The 22,360-nt window shown below is 41.1% G+C and overlaps 1 protein-coding gene across 12 annotated transcripts in view; it reads left to right on the forward strand.

Annotated features, from left to right (window-relative positions):
• Nucleotides 1-22,360, forward strand: part of Ptprt (protein tyrosine phosphatase receptor type T) — a 1,119,809-nt gene that overhangs the window by 983,547 nt on the left and 113,902 nt on the right. The window lies entirely within an intron of this gene.

A 22,360-nucleotide genomic window follows, 5' to 3' on the forward strand; every position in this document is an offset into this window, starting at 1 on the left:
CCCTGTGTAATGTAGATGAGTCATGGAATGTCTATGTCTCTGGCCCTAATAGTTCAGAAACTGAGTTTAAAGTAACAATCTCTAAAATCACAAGACTACTAGGTTCAATGTCCATACTGAAAACTGTGTTCCCAAGCATGGTTTTATTAGGTCAAGACTATCTTCATCATCATGCAGAGTTAATAAGGTGTCCTTGGCTAATATAAGTAGTTTAAATGCCATGGTTGGTCCAACCAAAGGAGAACTCCATGGCTGGGTAGTTACAAGCCTGTTTGGTGACCAGGCTTGAGAAAATGTCCTTTTGCTCTACTTTTTCAACCATGCTATACACTAGTTCCTTCCTGGATCTGATAATAAGATAGTAAATTTTCACCATTTATCTTATACATTGTAGACAGAAGAAACAATATTTCATAAAGACTGCTTTAGATATGGTCTGTGTGGGAGATGCGGAGTGACAAGAGCACTAGAGAATAAAGGAAACCAATATAAATGCCGCACCATCTATTATGAAGACACACTGGGTTCATTTGTGCCATCAGCCTATGAGACACTTAGTAGGGCTGATCTTATTTGGTAGGTGAGATATGATTGCCTCAGATTCCCAGAATTACATAGATCATTTCTCAAGGATCCAAAATCCCTAGGCTGGAGCATAGCATTAAACTTGAAAGGTTTTTCCAAGCAAAATGATGCATGCGAGACAGGACAGGGACTGAGGGCCATGGATCTTTTAATACTACCCAAGTGGTTCTTAGAGACACCCTAGTTAAGTACTCAGAACTTTGAGGATGGCAGTGATTATGTTCAAATGGAGGAGTGTTGTCTTTTTGAGCAAAGATTTGTTTAAATCGTCTATATCACCCAAAAGAGGCTAAGAAGAAAAGAATACTCATATCCTTTAACTACATTCACCAATTAGTAATATTTTTTCAATATTGATATCTGGTTGCACTTTCTCTCACTGAACAGATTTTTCTGAGCTATTTAGAAGTTAAGTTGAGGATGGAATGTTTCTAGAATAATCCATCCCTAGAGAATTGGGTATGTGGTTCCTATGATATAAAACAGCTCTTCATCATAGCACAATAGAATTAGACTTCTGTAAGAGCTATGACATCATTCCAATGATATTGAAGATGCAAGTCCACTTTTAAAGTTCCTGTGTGTCCCCAGAATATGCTGGAACTTGTGCTGTAAATCAGGATCCAACCAAGGTGCTCATTTCCATTTGGTTTTCCTAAAGTCCTCTGGCCTTAATTTTCTTTCAGGACACTTTTCAAAAGTCTGAGGCAGTTGTTCCATAGAGTGGTCCATGAGACAGAGTTGTCTTATTTTCATTTAAGACATTAGATTTCATTTAAGTTAATCATTTTAGAAAAAAGATACACAACATGGTGGTATTGTTTACTGCTCTAAACTTTATCAATAGCCACATGATATCACTCTACTCCTATTGACCATGTAAGTTTGAATACAACTTAAGGTTTAATAATGGTTTTAAGACAAAAATCTAAAAATATACTGACGACCTTATGAGCAAATTTTAAATAATTTTTGCCTCTTCTTGGAGATAAGAGACAATCTATGGTCTCTTTAACCCTACATATAGCCTATTCCTGTCCTTAATCTGGGTGAATTACCCATATTCATATATTTGACAGGATTCAGGAACGGGATGGAGACACAGAACCAGAGAATCACAGAGGAGCTGGCTAGGAAGTGACCTTGGTGTGTACTTGAAGAAAGGTTGATCCTGAACTGCACTGAGCTGTCCTGGTTCTTTGAGCATTGCAAGTTTAGCCTTAAAAAGGACACTAGTTGTAGTTATTCATACCAAGACTCTCCTGCACATCCCAGCCTTGTGTGCACAGTTTTTCCCTGTTCTAAAAGTTCCCCAGGAAGGCATCAGATACAGAAAGATTATGGTCCAGCAAGCATGACAATCACTGTGACCCTGAAATTGCAGGTCTTAAGTCTCGAGCTTGCTAGTCATATGGGAAAACAACCTAGGTCGCACTGTTTCCTTGGATTTCAAAGAGAAATACAACCACTGTTTTTATTGTGGATAAAAAGTTAGACCCTCAAGATAAAAAACTCTTCACTAATGAAAAAGAAAGGGTAAAAACCTGCAGCGAGGTCTCCTGGGATGTTCTAAAGGTCAAAGCTAGTCTTCCCAAACCATCAGACGTGTCTGCTGTCCATATCGGATATCTGTATGTATCGGTATACACATGTATACATAAACCATATGCATTCCTATGTATCTGTATATAGATATTTATTTTATTGATATTTCTTTTTTAAAGTCAGGAAAAAATTTCAATTGACTGGTTATATTCAATTATTATGAAATCATGCATTTGTTTGAATCACTAAATATTTTAGAATTCTTTCTAGGCATCTAGTGTCTTCAGACTGCAGCTATAAATATACTCTAGGGATTTTTGTTCAATGCCCTAAAATGCATCAGGTAACGTTTAAAATGCCCTGTGGGACCACTGGGATGAGTTTTGAAGGGGGAAAAATGTAAGTAATGCTTACACTAGAGATGTAAAAATTGCTTCTGAAATCACCCTGATGTATGTAAAATTGAATCTATTTTCGTGACATTAGGGAAGTGGCTGTCTGGTTTCTGAATCGGCATCTTTAAGAGTGACTGAGATTATGTGCAAATTCTGAAGCAGCATAGTGGGAGGGGGGGCAGAACATTCCTTACATCGGGAAGGATTATAGAAAGACATACCTTGGGCAATTATTCCATTATTGAGCAGGTGGGCCCTACCTTTATTCAAAGTCTGCCTCTTCCTGCTTAGGTCTGTTTTCTGGTCTTATCTATTACCAGTGACTGTTATGTTTGGCAACATCTATTCAGTCAAGCCTCTCAATGTTGTATAGGAACAACGACCTCTGGGGCAGTGGGGTGACAGGGCTCTGTCAGACATGGGCTGTTGCTGTGGAGTGCTTAGGCATTCTTTTAAAAGCTGTGCATGTCACATTTCAAGGACAAACAATGCACATTGTTTTCCATTTAAAGAAAAGCTGGCTTTTTATTAGGTAATCTGATTTTGATCTTGGCTGCCTGGAATACTTGTAATTTTTTTCCCTGTGATCTTTTGCTCACTGGGATTGTTTTCTGGGTCTTTCTTCAAGTACACTCCTTACACATCAGGCTTATGTCTGCTTCTTTATCTTTTGTATTTCTGTCTTCTCCTTGCTCATTTTCAGACTAAACAAAATGCTGCAAAACAAATCGCAGTTGAATCACTAGGACATGGGGGCCTGGCTGTTCTGTTCACCTTTCTCATAGGGCATTTAACTTCCTGTTTTACTGGCTACCATTAGTTAGCACTCCCTCAGAGATAGAATTACAGGTTGTGAACCACCTGATTTGGACACTGAAAAACAAACTCAGGTCCTTTAGAGAGCAGCAAGCAAGCACTTTTAACCACTGAGCCATCTCTTCTGCCTCCAGATAAATATTTCTATTTGTGCAACATATTTCAACAGTAGACCCTTATTTTCTTTTTTTATTAATTGAATGTTGTATACTCCATATTCCATTCCCCACCACCATCCACCCTCTGGCTGCTCCACATCCCACACTTCCTCCCTACCACACCCCATCTCCATGTGGATGCCCTCACCCCCACCCCATCCCCCGACCGCTAAACTCCCTAGGGCCTCCAGTCTCTTGAGGGTTAGGTGCATCATCTCTGAGTGAACACAGACCTGGAAATCCTCTGCTGAATGTGTGTTGGGGGCCTCATATCAGCTGATGTATGCTGCCTGTTTGGTGGTCAAGTGTTTGAGAGATCTTGGGGTTCCGGATTAATTGAGACTGCTGGTTCTACCGGAACGCCTTTCTCCTCAGCTTCTCTCAGCCTTCCCTAATTCAACAATAGGGGTCAGCTGCTTCTGTCCATTGATTGGGTGCAAATATCTGCATCTGACTCTTTCAGCTGCTTGTTGGGTCTTTTGGAGGGCAGTCATGATAGGTCCCTTTTTGTGAGTGCTCCATAGCCTCAGTAATAGTGACAGATCTTGGGACCTCCCCTTGAGCTGGATCCCACTTTAGGCCTGTCGCTGGACCTTCTTTTCCTTAGGCTCCTCTCCATCTCCATCCCTGTAATTCTTTCAGACAGGAACAATTATGGGTCAGAGATGTGACTATTGGATGGCAACCCCATTCCTCACTTGATGTCCTGTCTTCCTGCTAGAGGTGGGCTCTATAAGTTCCCTCTCCCTACTGTCTGGCATTTCATCTAAGGTCCCTCCCTTTGAGTCCTGTGAGTCTTTCACCTCCCAGGTCTCCGTAGATCCTTATTTTCATGTCATAGATAGCTTATAGGTTTAATATTGTGCCTGTTCTACGTGTAGGGAAACTGAAATCCAGAATACATACCCTTTGACAAGTCAGAATCAGGACACATTTGTCCTTGTATCCATTAAAGCCTATTTACCCAGTTCATCCAAGAATTTAGGAATGTACTCAACAAGGGCACTCATGATAAAGCAATAGTTAAAAAAAAAAGCCTAAGATCAGACAATTATAAATAAAAACAAAGTCAAGTCAATGGAACGCCATAATATAATTATATCATAATTAAAATCTAAATATGCATTCTAGATCACACAGAGATCATCAGACATTGGACCATTAAGTATGCTGCTAAGTCAGAAGTTTGAGAAAAGTAGTTATAAATTGGAAACTCACATCACAAATAACCATTTTTTTTCAAAATATACTTATTCTATTATTTTTCTCTGTATGTGTGTGTGTGCCTGTGCATATGTGCATGCAGGTGCCTGCAGCAGGTACTAATTTTTAAATATGGATCTGTCTCTGAACTTTCTGGTAGCAAACATTCAAGAAAGAGGATAATTTGGGGAAGACCTTACTATGCCCTGGAACTTTTGCTTTGTGTAAATCCTGCTCTTAAGCTTCCTTGAAATTTTGTAAATTCTGTACTACCTCCATTTTGAAAATGAAGAAACCAAGTTTAGGAGAGCAAAAGGAGACATGCTCAAAGTCACATCTCACAGAAGTAGTAGAGATGAGATTAGGAGCCAAGTGGAGTTTTCTACCCTCAAACCAGAGCCATGACTTGTAGTTTGACAACTGCCAGCTTCACTGAGTGAGCTCTTTGGCACTTGCAGAGACAGATAGCACCATTTTTCAGTGATAATGTGGGTAAATTTTTTATCATTGAGCAGCGTTACTGACATGGAGTCAGTTAGATTGTTATAAGGTGTTGGGCTTGGTCATGATCATCTAAGTCCAGCCTCACAGTGACCCCATCCAGAACTTGTGTGTTACTGAATCCACTTGACTAATACATTTTCCTAAAATTGTTTAAAGAATTGTCAAAGAAATCTGTGTCTGATAGCATATATTCTCCTTTCCAAACTAGACATCTTTGTCTTTAATCATTATCAATCCCTCTACAATGAAGCTGGGAGGAAAACAAAAAATACAAAGGCAAGATAGCCCTGCAGAGTGTGAAGACCGTGCCACCTCCCATACCCTCTATTCATCTAAATGCCTGCATCAGATCACCTGCCCAGTGAATGCTCTCACAGACAGAGTTGCAGGAATTGTCCCTCTAGGAGCTTCCTAGGAAAGCCAGACTCTACATAAATGGTTTCATATTCATTATTGTTGTGCTGGAACAGTCTGCAAGAAGATACAAAAATGAACAAACAGGGATGGCTTCTGGTCCCTGTCTCACAACAGGGCAGGGAAACAGAGGTCCAGACAATCAGCATCTTTGCTGTATGACTTTGTGTTGAAGCAACCAGCACAAAGGACTCCAGGGCTCATCTCCTGTCTTTGTGCCCAAAATACACCCAGGAGCACACTTCAAGGACAGAGATGAATATTGTTTTCCATTTAAAGAAACACTAACCTTTTCTTCAGTAATCTGATTTTGATCTTGCAGCCTTGCATACTGATAATTTTTCCCAACATTATTTTGTTCCCTTTCTGGATACTTTTTCAGCTGTTGTCCCTGTATATTGTGCTTATGTCTTCTTCATCTTGTGTATTCATGTGCCATCTTCTCGTGGTTCATTTCAGCCCAGACAGAAATGCCCCAGGAGCTGTTTTCTTCTGATGAGGAGAATGGCCCCTGAACCCCGAGGCATATCCCTGCCTCTCAACAGACAGAACTCATAAAATGATTTCTTTGGACACAGTCAGGGAATACTCAAGTTTGAGTCTATCATAGGATGGTTGAGCAGAGATGAGGCAGGTGGCAGGCAGTGTCAGGCAAAATGCAGCCTTATTTATTTTAGAAATATGTTGTATAACTAGAGAAATTGACATAGGAAAGATAGATCAGGACTTTAAAATGTTAGGGAGATTGGAGTGGATTGTGGCAAGCTCCCTGAGGTGAGCTAGCTACAGAATTGAATCTTGGCCTTCTCTGGGGATAACTGTTGACTTGATATCATGTGATGCTAATGACTGTTAGCTCCACTAGGGACCTTATCTGGGTCTGTTATTTTGCTGAATAGTTTCATATATAGTATCTAGACCCCCAAACATCATGGCTAGGTCAAATTGTTACCCTTGTTATCCTGATGTTATAAATAACATCATCATTGTTATAAAGACAGCCTAAAATCCTAAACATGGTTCCTGGGTCCTCTCTGGTTCCTTATAAGAAAACACTCTGACCCATCGGATACTCATTGACAATTTATTTATATGAATGAATGAGTCAATGAACAAATGATGGAATTGGGATTCATTCGAAGATGTCTCTAATTCCAGAGCGTTATACTTTTCTCGGAGTGAATTTCATCTTCCATGAACCTGAAATCTGCCACTATAATTTCAATTCTTTTATTTCTGCTTACTCACCTGTGTACCAATCAGTAGCCCAGTGCTGGCTTTGTCTGCCCTCTGGTGTTGGATAGGGTAATGGAATCAATCACCCTCACCCCATCTATTTAACTGTTAGACTGAAGTTTCTAGCTCTTCTTACAAGCTAAACAATTCCACTTCAGTCATCAGGCCTCAGAACACACACCCCTGTTGTCAACCTGCTCAAAACAGTTGACCCTTCTATTTATTGACCAAATTCATGGACCTCCTACTCCAAGCTGGGACTCCCAGATAACCATGACCCTCTACTTCAGGCTGTGACTGCAGAGAGCTGTCATCTCCCTCACACTGGACTCCAAACTAGCATCCAAAATACACTGTCCATGTCTGAATCAATGTCCAAGAATCTACCACATGCCTGCCTACTGTAAATGCCATGATTCCAGTGAGGGCTGGTATATCTGTCCTATGTGAAAATGACTTTTCAGACCCAAAGGGAGGAAGAATTGATGTCTCATCCATGCCAAGCCCACCAAGCTATGTGCTACTCTGACTGTGTCAGCCAATAACATTATTTACTCTCCCGGGTCTGGAGTATCAAAATCAACAATAACAACAACAACAAAATGCTGTTCAAATTTATGATAATCATGGTTATTCTTCAAGAACTAATGATATTGTGGCTGGAGAGGTGGCTTAGAGATTAAAAACGCTTGCTGCTCTTGTAGAGGACCTGGGTTTGGTTCCCATACCTACATGGTGGCTCAGAACCATCACTGAGCACTGTCCCATGGGATCCCGTGCCTTTTTCTGGCCTCTGTAGGTATCAAACATATCTACAGTACATAAACTTGTATATAGGTAAAACACTCATATGCATAAAATAAGAATAAACCTTTTAAAGGTAATTAATGATATATTCATTTAAATGCTGAATACTTAATATTATTAACATCATTAGCATATTGAGAGGATTAAATAATGTTGTAAACTGATGGTTAAAAGATGAGGATAAAAAGGCCTTAAAATAGAAATAAATAGAACTCCTAACTTCATAGCTTTAAATGGTAGTGTTAGACCTAAAACATAGGTCTGTCTGACACCTCTGCCCTCTAGTCAAAATCACTCCTTTACATGGCCTTGTGGAAGATAGGCATTATTATTGCCAAAGAAATTCAAGTCTGTTCTAACTGTATAGAAGTAACTGAGATGTATAGACTTTGTGTCTGGTTAGTTTTGTATGAGATATTTTAACTTATTTGCAAGTTTATAAACAGAAGAAAAGAAAATAAGGGTCACAGACATTGAGCCATCCATTTAAAGCATAATGGCCCCAAAGCCCTCTCTCTAAAGGAGCACCTTCAGCTTGGGTAGTGCCTAGGAAAAAGCACATCCACTATGCCTTCTAGGTGATTCCAATGAAGCTCAAGTTTAAAACTCACTAGCTCAATGTAAAGCCAAGGTCTGTCAGACACCAAAACTCCGGTGCCTCGTTTGCTAAGTTGTCTCTGATGTTAACAAAATTGTAGGCTTTCTGGGTAGGAAGGCTCTGCCTGCTCTCTTCCCTGGAGTAGATGTTTCCAAGGGACATTGTTGTCAAGGGTTATTTGACCTGAAGGCTGCTAGCGTTTGTCAATACAACCAAGGATCCACCTTTCAAGAGTTCTCTCTCAACCATGTGGGATTTTCCTTTCTGGTTTACCTGAATAGTTAAAAAGCCTAAGAGTTGCTGGGCGTGGTGGCACATGCCTTTAATCCCAGCACTTGGGAGGCAGAGGCAGGCGGATTTCTGAGTTCCGGGCCAGCCTGGTCTACAAAGTGAGTTCCAGGACAGCCAGGGCTACACAGAAAAACCCTGTCTTAAAAAAAAAAAAAAAAGCCTAAGAGTCAGGATGGAAGGAGCAGAAATTTCCAAGGTGAGGCAACAATGAGTCAGAGGGTGAAAACCAAGAGCTGACAGGGCCTCATGCAGAGGAATGCAAACGAAAAGTGCAAAAATTCTGTGCAGGAACAATTATCTTTTCTGGTTGCTCCAGGATTAAATTGAATCTGGGAGAAGAATTGAATGTTACAAGCTTGCCACCTCCAGTTTTATTGAATATTTTACAGGGATTATTGAATATTTTGCAATCATCCACTTGACTGACAGATAAAGGACATGCTTATTAAACTCCTGGAAACCCAGAGTTGGGTGGAACTGTTTGCTCTTTGGAAAAAAAGAAATGGGAATGTAAGTATTCCTTAAGGAAGTGAACAAATTGTCTATCGCAAACAGTATGGAGTTAGAGTGTGGCAAGTTGCTCAGAAGAATATTGAACAAAAATGGATGTAACACAATGGATAGTAAAAATTAAGAAGTGTCTGAGATAATGTCTGATCCAGCCTTCCCATACTGGAAAGTGGAGAATTTGGTCCGGGGGTGCTTTTCCTCAAATCATTCATTAAGTCACTGATGGAATTGGGAGTCGTTTGGGGGCTGAGACCCTTCTAGCTCCTGTTCAATAGTTTCATTCAAAGGCTTGAAATGCTGTATAGTCATTAGTGGTTTGTCTTCTTGTAATTTCCACATACATCCCCCCATCCCAAATCTGATTTCTGCACAAATAGAACCTTCTCAAATTGAATTATCCTTTTCATCTCCTCGTTATGGGAGTAGCTGAGGTGTTCCTTTAAATATTCATTGAATGCCGACTATAGGGGGAAATATTATAGGGATTGTAGTGATAAATAAGACACGGTCTCTGCCTTCAAGGATATTAGTCTCCTCCATGAGGAGACTTGTGAGTGGATTCGTTTCAATAAATATGGTAACTGATAGGGGAAAGGCATGTATAATGTCCCAGGAATGCCAATCAGAGGTTCAGCAGGTAATTAACTCTGCCTGAGTTAGCAACTGCTCATTTAAACTCCATGTAAGAGAGGGCTTATCCCAGGCAAAAGGTACAACAGCTTAAGATGTGCCTGAAGCATCACAGGCTCAGAGCCCAGTGCATTCTGCTAAAAGCATATGACCTGAGATAAGACTGGGCTGGCAGTTGGAATTTACTAAGGAAAGGAGTCAGGGCTTGCATCTGTGGCTAAGTTGAGTTCCCATTCCAAGGAGGTAATCCTTTCTGAAGGCTGAATAACCCTAGAGCCAGGTGCCCTGGCCTCGTGCTGAATCCTGGCTTCCCAGGCTCTGTGAGTTGTACAGCATCATCTTTCCATTGCAGGAGTGTGCAGTTTGTCACCCATTGACAGACCGTCACTGTCACTGTATGCTGGCGCAGTCATTCCTCCCAATAACTTTTCAAAGGGACTTCAGTAAAGTGACAAAGCTGACAATGTATGCTAGGCCACTGCATCTCCAGAAGAAAATAGAATAGTCCTCCATACTTCACAGGTGGTCCTGAATTATAACAGGGCACTTAGTGCTTCTTATACTAATCAGGGATAAAGAAAAGATGCTGGAAATGTAAATATGTAGTTGCTAGGTAGCAGAATAAACCAAGTCTTACAGATTTTTTTTTCTTAATTTCCTCAGCTCAAAGCTGTAGGCTGGGAAAATAAAATCACAGATAATTCTACTGGCTAATGTCTTGTGAGTAATTACTGGCCAAAGCACTTCAAATGGCTCATTTCGTATAATATTGGAAGCACTTGTGTGGTGCAGGTAAGACAGGAGCATTCTACTGTCTTCTATCCTTTGCACCTTAGCCAGTTTGAGTCTCTGAATTAGTCACCATCTACTGCTACAAGAGATCCCTGACAAGGGCTGGGAGGTACACTAATCTATAGATTAATTGTTAATTATCAGAATGTAGGTTAATTATATATCTATTTAGTAGAATAATAGTGAAAGGTTCTCCCCTAGGTTATAGGTCATGTCTATCCACAGGTTCTAACCCTGGTAATGGTGACACATCTGCACTTAACATTGTGGATTGGACCTTAAGTCAATCAAAAAGTAGTTACTCCTATGACATTCATGACACTATTGCACAGAGGCATTTCTTGGCAGGCCGGTAACTATTGGAGATCAGAGTGTTCACTGCTGGGTAATACTGGCAACTTTACACTGGTAGCGTGCATAGCACCTTCCAGCACTCTTTAATCTATCTAGGAGCAATGAAGCTTCTGCATCAGAACCAACTTGCTGTTTCCTGTTGGTCTAGTGTATGGTGTCTTCAGTGAGAGGTTCTTATTGTCAAGTTCTGGAGGGTAACAAAATACATTGACAATGGCCTATAACATTTCAAAGTTTGTGAGACTCCACTGGCCAACAAACCATTCATGACATTAAGCTTTTTATTTGTTAGCCTGCAGTGTCTAGTAGGGGCAATGCCATCCCGTAATAGTTATAGGGTAACTGTGTAACAAGTCTTTTGCTATTTGAGTGTGTTTGTGTGTGGGGTGTGTGTGTGTGTGTGTGTGTGTGTGTGTGTGTGTATTCTACAGCAGTAAGGTTCTATCTGACGTCTTTGAAAGATCTTTAGAGTAAGTTATGTGTCCATATTCTCTCCTCTACCCTGTCCTCCTAAATATACCTGCAATCCCAGCACTGGGAAACTGGGTGTGGAGGATCAAAAGTTCAAGAGTAGCCTCACTTATATAGCAAAATTGATAATGGCATGACTTATATGATATCCTTGATAAATAAAACTAGAATAAAACCAATTTTTAAAGACAACTTAATTCTGAACTTTCACTATATATAGAATCCATGTATTTTTCTCCATATCCACTGGCTCTCTTCATCTCTGCCTGAGTCATCACCATCCTCATCTCTAGCTTCAACAAAAGGTCATAGTGCATAAATAATACATAACAATAAATAATCTCTATTTCCCATCCTAATCTTTCTCTACTCCATTTTCCCATAATAACCAGGGATATCTTATTAAGCTAAACATTAGGATAAGATCTTGAAATCATAAACCATTCACATCTCACCTGCTGTCACATCTTACTCCCTTTTCTGTGAACTTCAGCTGTGCTGTCTTCTCTCACAGGATTTCATCTATGCCATCTCTCTCTTTCTAGACTGTGGTGGGTGAATTAAAGCTCACAGGACAAATCTAGCCCAAGGTATTGATTAATACAAATAAAGTTTTATGAGAATAAATTCATTCTTGTTTGCATATTTCTATGAAGGCATTTATGCTGTGGTAGTACAGTTAATTAGTTGCCATAGAGACCGCTTGACCCACAAAGCCTAAAATATTTACTCCCCGACCCATGAGACAATTCCAGCCCCTAATTGGTTATTTTAGCTCTCTACTCATGAGTTGTTCCCTTGTGTATATTTTTATCTTCTTATTCCTTTATCCAATATGTTCCCTTTTATCAGTGGTACCACTGAGTTATGCTCCCTCATTTTTATCCTGAAGGCTGACTACAGTTTTCAGACATGTTTGTCTAAGGTCTATTTTATGACTGCTCCAAGATGGCGGAAAGCATTTATAGTTTATTGTTCCCTTATCCTCAGCATGCAGTGCAGTGTCTGTAACAGAGCAGCTACCCAAAACTCTCTCTAACAAGTGGATGGATAGATAAGTAAGGATTAGACAGAGAAACACTATGTGTTCAGAAAACTATAAGGAATATTAGGCATAGATGGTACCACATGCAGTTGCACTCTTTTCAACATCTATAAGCAGATACAGGTGGAGAACGGAAATCAAAGGATGTGCCTTTGTCAGTCAGGTGTCACCCCTACCTTAGCGCCAGATTTCTAATACTCAGTGCCATTTTACACATTCATGGTCGTGGTTCCTGACATTCTGGGAGTTGTTACTCAAAAAAGCCTTTGAAACGTAGTCACTGGTAGTCTGGGAATGTATAAATCACTCCCCCAATCCCGTGAACAGCACGGGGTCTAAAGGGGAGGTCTAGGCCAGGGCTTAGCAAACACATAAGTGGATGCTCACAGACAGCTATTGGATGGATCACAGGGCCCCCAATGGAGGAGCTAGAGAAAGTACCCAAGGAGCTAAAGAGATCTGCAACCCTGTAGGTGCAACAATAGGAACTAACCAGTACCCCGGAGCTCTTGACTCTAGCTGCATATGTATCAAAAGATGGCCTAGTCGGCCATCAGTGGAAAGAGAGGCCCATTGGACACGCAAACTTTATATGCCCCAGTACACGGGAATGCCAGGGCCAAAAAATGGGAATGGGTAGGTAGGGAAGTGGGGGGGAGGGTATGGGGGACTTTTTGGATAGCATTGGAAATGTAATTGAGGAAAATACGTAATAAAAAAATATTTTTAAAAAAAGGGGGGGAGGTCTTTAGTGCACACACAAATGAGCAAATCTCGGTTTGGCTGCTACCTGGCTCTGCCAAGTAGAAGAGGCAAGAGAAATGTCAAAGCAACATTTATAACAGATTGGTTCTCACCTGTCTGGTTGGGTGCACATGTAGACATGGAGATGTAGCTTATCTGAGGGGAGGGGGAGGCTACTGTTGACAATGAACACCTGTTACACAGGTCTGGTCCATGTAGTCATGGAAAGCCAGCTTCCCAACTTGCTCTGAGAGCCACAGGCTTTCTATAATTCGTGTAACTTATTTACCAGCTAAATAGGAAGGCATTTGGGCCATGTTGGTTTCCTAGGTACTGAGAGTGACGTGTGGATGAGATGAGACATCTAGATGAGATGCACACTTGCAGGAGATGTGAAGAGGTTCCCTTGGTTAAGGACAACATGGTGCAGGAATTGGATTTTACAGAAACAAATGTCAAGTCAGTCAAGTCAGAAAAAGAGAAGCTAGTGGCCATTGTCCTCACCACATCAAAATTTAATAGCAAGAAAAACAGCAGGCACTGTAGTGTGTTCGTGGTTTGGTGGGCCAGGAGTTTGAACAGAGTACAAGTGATGTTTGCTTCTGTTTCATAATGCTGGGCTGTCCTGAGTGGCCAAAAATGACTATGACAGCTCCCCTAGGGCCATAGGTCTAGCATTTCAGTTCTTTCTCAGGTAGCATCTGTTGGGGATGAAATGCCCAATGGCTCCAGTGTTTACGTCTCTGATTCCTGAGCTAAAATGACTCACACATCTGAAGCAAGCTAATATTGTTCTTTCCCCATGCATCCAATGGGCTCCCTTCTAGTATGGAGGGCTCAGAACAATCAGATGTCTTCTATCATAGTCAGCTTCCCCCAGAGAGAGTATTTCAGGAACATCAGGAAATGCCTAGTATCTTAAAAATGAGGTCTATGTGCCAGCATCACTTCTGTTGGCTGTCATCATTGGGGGCAGTCATAGGCCAACTTAACTTGAAAAACTTGAAGGACAGATTCCATTTCTCTACAGGAGAAATAGCATACACATACAGGAGGGAAAACGATTGATGGTGTTAATTGCCATCTACTGTATAATGCGGCTTCTCTTGTGAGGTTTGAGATGTACTAATCTGTAGGTGTAACAATAAATGGTTAGGAGTTGGATTAATACTATACCCCTTTAGTAGCAAGCTGTCCCCTAGAACCTATGGCCAATCTAGCCATGGGTTCTTGGCCTCAATAACTTGCCAGTTAACACACAGAGAATCATAACTGGTCGAAATGCAGGGAATAAGAGATTATGAAATGTTCCACCCTAAATGGGACATCTGTAATGCACACACTCTACCCAGTTTCTAGATTTGGAGATCATTCTAGAAGAATAAGCTAAAGGTTCATGGGAGGCAGAGGCAGTGGACACTTTCAAGAAAGCAGTGGTTTTCAGACACGGCAAGGTAGTTTCACATATGAAGTCACAGAGAGTGAGACAGCATGCTTAAGACCGGCACAAGCTCAAGCCAGAAAAATTCCAGCATATTTGGGGGAGATAGTTATCAAGTCCCATCTCTATCTGAAGAGCTATTAGTAATTGACAGCTTCCAGGAAAAGGGAGAAGTCATTTTCTTTAAGGATTAGGCACCCATAGGACAACCTTACTCTAGTGGATGGCCCCTTATCCCAGAGTATGGAGCCCAGACAAATTTGGATGAGTTAAAATAAAGAGAGGATATGAGGCTAAGTGTGTATAGGATGAGGTGAAAGGGAGAGGAAGAGATTAAACTCAAAGAATCATCTTCCCCCAAATTACTAAAAATATGTAGTTTTTAAAAGACTCAATGGTAGTCATCTTAGAGACAAACTGGCACACTATTCTAAAAGAAGAAAATTAATACAAAGGGGTAGGGGTTAGGAAGATGTCTGCTCACTGCTCTCGCTAGGAGTCAGTATGACCAATATCAATAGTTCACAATTTAGCAGTCTCAACTTTTGTTAGTGTTAATGCTACCAATAAATAGTTACGTAAAGTATCTGCAGGTTTCCTGACTCTAGAAAGTTTCTTTTTCTCTCTCTTGATAAATACATACTTTCAAAGAGCAGCCCAGCACTAGTGAGATAGCTTAGCAGGTAAAAGTGCTTGCCAACAAACGTGATGACCTGAGTTCTAGTCATATGACCCCATGACAGAACAAGAGAACCAACTCCACCAAGATGTCTTCTGAGTTCCAGTTGCTTCCTGTGGCACACACGTACACACACACACGTACACACACACACACACAAACACCACATATATGCATTCACACACAATATATACATACACACACATACATACCTGCATACACACCATACACACACACACACACAAGAAATGTAATTAAAAGTTTTAAAAACAAGAGTCTAAAAGTATTGTCTTTTCCCAGAGCTTCCAATGGAACACAGAGTGTGGGAATTATGTGTTTGTTTTTATATTTGTGGTCTTCATCCTCCCTGAAGCCAAGTGCTCCCTGGTATTCTTGAGTAATCTCATTCCAGGGGACACACCTTTGTGAATAGTTTGGCCTATTATGGTACTTGAACTATTAGCTCCTTGGTATTAAGTGGTAGGAGATGAACACAGACAAGTGAACAATGGGCCATGTCTTAAAGAATATGAAAAAGTATTGGAATGCATTGGTTTCTGCAAGGAGCTAAGGTAGATGTTAAAATTAGAGAGAAAGGCTTGCCATCAGTTTTTTAAAGGTCATCCTGGTGACTGGGAGGCAAATTGCTAGAGGTAGAGTAGCTGAAACTGTGCAAGAGACTCTTAGTTTTCCACAGAAACCAGGCTTCTAGGAAAGTGCACAAAATGCTGATGTATACCAGGAGTTTTGTTATGCACACATACACACACACACACACTCACACAGTCTCTCTCTCTTTCTCTCTCTCTCTCTCTCTCTCTCTCTCTCTCTCTCTCTCTCTCTCTCTCTCTCTTTCACACACACACACACACACACACATATATATATTCACACACATACACACTCATAAACACATATACACACATGTACACACATTTACAAGCATATACACACATACACACACACTTGGAGAATTACCAGCCAACACAAAAATCTGGAGTGACCACCTCCTTAAAATAAAGATGTAAGAGAGTGTTACATTCTTTATTTTCTCATTAATTTATTTATTCACACTACATCCTAATCACAGCCCCTTCCCCTCCTTTCCTCTGAGTCCCACCCTCACAAGCCCCTCTCCCTATTACCTCCTCCCCTTCTCCTCAGAGAAGGGGAACCACTCCCTTTAGGTACCAACCAGCCCTGGCACATCAAGTCACAGCAGGCACAAAGGGCATCCTCTTCCACTGAAGCCCAACAAGGCAGCCCACCTAGGGGAAGGGATCCAAAGGCAGGTAACAGAGTCAGAGACAGCCTCCGCTCCAGTTGTTAGGGGATGCACATGAAGAACAAGCTGCACATCTGCTATATATGTGTAGGGAGCCTAGGTCCAGCCCATGCATGCTCTTTGGTTGGTGGTTCTGTCTCAGTGAGCCCCCATGAGCCCAGGTTAGTTGACTGTAGGTCTTTCTGTGGTATCCTTGACCTCTCTGACTCACCCAATCCTTCCCACCACTCTGCCTTGTTTATGTTTATCTGTGGGTCTCTGCATCTGTTTCCATCTGCTGCTGGATGAAGTCTCTCTGGATACAGTTATGCTAGGCTCCTATCTGCAAGCATAGCAGAGAATCATTAGTAGTGTCAAGGGGTAGTTCCCTCCCATTGGATGACTCTCAAGCTGGGCTAATCATTGGTTGACCATCCCATCGATCTCTACTCCATGTTTATCCTTGAGCACCTTGTAGGCAGGACACATTTTGAGTTGGAAGGGTCTATGGGTGGGTTGGTGTCCTCATCTTTCCAATGGAAATCTCACCTGGCTACAGGAGATGGCCATTTAAGTTTTCATCTCACAATCTGCTAGGAGTCTCAGCTAGAGTCACCCCCATAGACTCCTGGGATCCTTCCTGTCCCAGGTTTCTGGCTCATCCCAGAGATGCACCCCACTGATTTCTGTTCTTTCCCACCCCCCAGTCTTCTTCCACTCCCATCCCCCATTTGATCCCCATCTCTAGTCCCTTCTATTCCCCTTCTCCCCTGCTAGTTCCCTCCCTCCATCCAGCTCTCATGTGTATTTTATTTCTCCTTCTTACTGAGATTTAAGCATCCTCCCTTGAGCACTCCTTGTTACTTAGCTTCTTTGGGTCTGTGGATTGCAGCATGGTCCTCCTGTATTCTATGGCTAATGTCCACTTATAAATGAGTACATACCATGCGTGTCTTTCTGGGTCTGGGTTACCTCACTCAGGATATTTTCTGTTTTTAAGCTCTGGGTATTGATTAGATCTTCTGCCTTGCTTCATATTTTCTTGGTTAATCGATAGCTTGAGAGCTTGATACCTGAAGTCTTTGGACATGTTTGATTTAGCAATGAGTGTCATTATTCAGATAATATCTCATTGGGACAGTTCAGTTTTTGCTAGGTGAAAACCCCTTTTCATCTTCAGGGTCTTTGATCTGGGTTAGATGAAATTCCTTCTGATCTGTAGATGTGACAGAGGCTTAGAAAGTAAGAGACTCATTCCAGACTAGCAGTCACTCCTGTACGTACTGCAGTGGGGACCCCAGTGGTGACTCTTCAACCAGCTGTGCCCTGTCATACTACTTGCAGATCTGATCTCTGGCTGTTGTCACTGTAACCTTATCATTCTATCCTGTCACCATCCTTTCAAGTGGGTCTATGAGCACAGGTTTCTCAAACAACTCAATACCATTGCTATGCTTTTTATGAAAATACACTTGGCTAGCCTGTCCTTGATTTAAAGATGTAAATCTCATCATGTGTGCTCAATCAGCCCTCCCCACCCCAAACCATTCCCTATTGCTCTTAGAATAAAGTTTAAATGCTTCTCATAGTATATAGAGACCCAGAATGAGCTGACATCTGTTTACATATTTAGTGTGGGAGTGTGTGTATGTGGGACATATGTGTAGTTACACACATGATCGCACACATGTAAATCCACACATGTAGAAAACAGAGGTCATTGTCAGGTGTTTGTTTTTCAATCCACTTTATTCACTGATTGTCCAGACTGATTGCTCAGTGAGCCCCTGGGGCTTGCTGGTCTCTCCACTGTTCACAGCTCTTCTGCGTGGAAGTTAAGGATCTAAACTCAAGTCCTCATTCATCCATGGCAGACAGTTTACTAACAGAGAATCCTCTTTGCCCCATATACCTTTGTCTAGAGGTAGGACCTCTCCTCGAACCTGTAGCTCACTAATTTTTCTAGCCTTGGCCAATCAACAAGCTGCAGGGATCCTCCTGTCTCTGCTTCCCCAGGGCTGGGATTATAGGCAGCGAAAACCACACCCATGTTTGTTTTTGTGGATCCTGGGGCTCAAACGAGTGTCCTCGTGCTTATGTGGCAAGCACTTTACCAGCTCAACATTTCCCAGCCCTGTTGATGTCTTTAATTTTATCTCTAGCCACTGACTAGCTTGCTTAATACAGCTAGAAATATTAACTTTTCCCTGTGCTTTGAAAACACACACATTTTTTCCACCTTTTAATTAGATATTTTCTTCATTTACATTTCAAATGCTATCCTGAAAGTCCCTTATACCTTCCCCGCATCCTGCTCCTCTACCCACCCACTCCCACTTCTTGGCCCTGGCGTTCCCCTGTACTGGGGCATATAAAGTTTGCAAGACCAAGGGGCCTCTCTTCCCAATGATGGCCAGCTAGGCCATCTCCTGCTGTATATGCAGCTAGAGACACAAGCTCTGGGGGTACTGGTTAGTTCATATTGTTGTTCCTCCTATAGAGTTGTAGACCCCTTCAGCTCCTTGGGTACTTTCTCTAGCTCCTCCATTGGGGGCCCTGTGTTCCATCCAATAGCTGACTGTGAGCATCCACTTCTAAACACACACATTTTAACAACATGGCTTCGACAATTACATTGCCTTTTTAAAGAATATTCTTCTCCCTTGTCTTTTATTTTTTAGCCACCATTCAGGTCTGTGATTAAATGTCAACTTCGGAGGGGGGTTCTAAATATCTAATCTAAACAAGTTCTACTTTTTTATTTACAGTTTTTAATTTTAATTAAAATCTAATTGTATTGCTTTTCCTCATCCCTTTCCTGCCTCCAACCGTTCCTCTGTCATCTGCCTCCAGTTCCTCCCATGTCTTCTCAAATTGGTGGCCTCTTTTTACTTGATTACTATTGTTATAGATAGAAAGTCAGACAGATGTATAAATATGTAAATATAACCCATTGGATCTGTTGGGTGTTGCTTGTGTGTATAGGATTTCAGGGCTGACTGTTTTGTATTGGATAACCAGTTAGGGACTGGTTACAATCAGTCATTAGTTTCCTAAAGTTCTTTCTCTAGATGTAGGACCCTCTAAGACTTCTCCTTCCAACTTAGTGTGATTATTGGTACTGCTATTGTTTAGGTCTTTTTTTAGGCAGCCACATTGTTGAGGTAACATGAATATAGCATCCCTGTCATTTCTAGAAAACACAATCTCACAGCAGGCTTCCTGGGGTTTGGATCTTACAATCATTCCATCTCCTCTTCTGTGACATTTCCTGGGCCTTATGTGCAGGACTTGTGTTATAAACATATCCACTGGGACAAGGTTCCCCCTGAGCAGTTGATCTTTGCCTTATCATCAGTTGTGGCTTTCTGTGATGATCTTCATTTGCTGCAAATCAAAGCTTTTTTGATTTGATGTGACAGTATACTTATCTGTGAATACAAGTTTTAGAATGCAATTAGGAATTTTACAGGTTTAGCAAAATAAGTTCTCCACTAAAATCCATGACCTCACTAGCCCCAGTAGTTCCCTAGCTTTCTAGTACCAGACATGATTTCCTCTCTTGTCATGAGGATCTTAAGTTCAGTTAGACAGTGGTTGATTAACACCCAGATATAAGTGCCACTTGTACCTTTATCTTGCCATAATGTTCATTATTGTGGTTCATAGGCATCAAAATTGGATAACGGTGCTATCTGTGTACTTTGCCTCTCAGTATATATCAGAAATGCCACATTTGAAAAGGCTTGTTTATTCTTCTAAATGTTTTGTGACTAATATCAACATCTTTAGCCAGTAAAATCACAGCATATAGAACATTCACTTCTGTTTTGGCCACCAATGCATTCTTGAAGATTATGATAGTATATGGTATAAAATAGATAATAGATAATTATGTGTTCATTGAATCACTTGTTAATTTTGCAATCAAGATGGACCATGGTGGTTCTATTTTTTTAAGATTTATTTATTCATTATGTATACAGTGGTCTGTCCAGATGTATGCCTGCAGGGCAGAAGAGGGCACCAGAACTTATAGATGGCTGTGAGCCACCATGTGGGTGCTGAGAATTGAACTCAGCATCTCTGGAAGAGCAGCCAGTGCTCTTAACTTCTGAGTCATCTCTCTAGCCCCATGGTGGCTCAATTTTAATTATTCAATATTCAAGCAACTATTCTTAATGCATTGCTAGAAATGTGAAGGATCAATGACTGGAAGATTTCTAAAGTTGCTCCTAGCTTTAAATCCTATAGTAGAGGAAGAAGGATCAAAGACGAGATCATTGTACTGGTCTGGAAAGGGCATCAGATGCATTTCTTAGAAAGCTGTCATTCAAGTATCTTTGGCTTTGCCAGTTCTAAAGGTCCCATCCCCAAATGATCACTTCCTTGGGTTCCATCACATAAAAACTCTTCAGAACCACTTTGTGGGTCCTACTGCTCCCTACTTGTCACTTCTCCCTATGTCTTTTCCAAGGTTTTAAATTGCTAATGTCTAATCTTTCCCCAGTCACAGATTATCTGTCTTCAGTTTTATGCCTTTATGAATCTTGTTAATGGCTGGCAGAATCTGAAAAGTTATCGTCTCTTTCTGTATTAAGCAGCATGCCTAGTTGTGTTATAAGAAGGTATTAACATTCATTGACTCCTAACTATAGCCAAGGACTGTGCTAGATCCTTCCTTATGTTACACCAGACATTCTTCTTCATCTGTGAGATGGTGGTTGCTGATAAGCTTCTTTGGCAAGGGTAGAGATTGAGATTCAGACAGGCTGTGTAACTTCCTCCATGCCACATAGCTATCAAGTGGCAAATCTGGTTTGAAAACTAATCTTTTGATTGCAAATGATTCTGCTATGATAATGACCTCTCCCCCAGATAATGAGAAATAATCACATACCCTCTCGGGCTCACATAGAACAGTGATGTTTTCAAATCCCAAAATACAGTCTATTCCTAACTCTATTTGTAAGAGTCCATTAAACCCTTCAGATTGTTGACATGGTCACATTCAACAACTTTTCTTGGGCACCTGTTCACTACATACTAACATGTCATAGTTTCTGTACCACATCAGTGAATAACACAGAAATATAAGATTGCTTTCTGAGTCTTTCTGAAGGCCACATTCCAATAGTGGCAGGAAGTAGAGAGGGAATGAGGAACAAACGATAAAAAATGAATAAATTATATGACATGATAGAAATGACAAATGCTCTGAAACTGTTGGACAGCCTGAGTGGTTTAGTCACAAGTAGTCAAGGGTTTGGTCTTGCAGAAGGTGGGATTTCACCAAAGACTTTAGAAAGACAGGAGATGTGTCAGAAAAGCATCCCTGCTAGAGGATTCCAAAACAAGTGTGCCAGATGTGTTGGCAGAGAATCTAGAAAGCCAAGGTCCTGTTTTAGCTTTGAAGGTCTAGAGAACAAGGTTTTAATGATAAAAATGTTTGAAATTGTGTGAACTTATCAGTGCAGAGAGAAACAGGGACTTCTCTGAATTCAGATACTTCCATAAGACACTACTGTAAAGGGATTGAACAACAAAGACACTGGGGGCAGAAAGCAAGTGAGTCACCCAGGGTAGGACCATAGAAATCTTTTTGAACTCCATCTCCTGTTTAGAGTCTGATCCTTCCATGCCAGTCAGACTCACTGTCTTAATCCTGTTTGGCAAGGACCCAGCAAAATGCTGTTAAGGATGCTGGCTGGTGTAGTCACTTCCATTGCTGTTTTCTGAACTTGTTGTTGTTGTTCTTTTTAAAAAAAAAAAAAAAAAAAAAACTGACCAGAGATGTGCTGGGAGTTTAGTCACAATCCCAAGTCATTTACTTATTTACTGTGGAAATTTATTAGGTAAGCTGTTGTTTAGCAAATTC

This window comes from Mus caroli, unplaced genomic scaffold (genome assembly GCF_978045245.1).
Source record: "Mus caroli unplaced genomic scaffold, Mus_caroli_1 scaffold_2, whole genome shotgun sequence".
Classification (NCBI taxonomy): domain Eukaryota; kingdom Metazoa; phylum Chordata; class Mammalia; order Rodentia; family Muridae; genus Mus; species Mus caroli.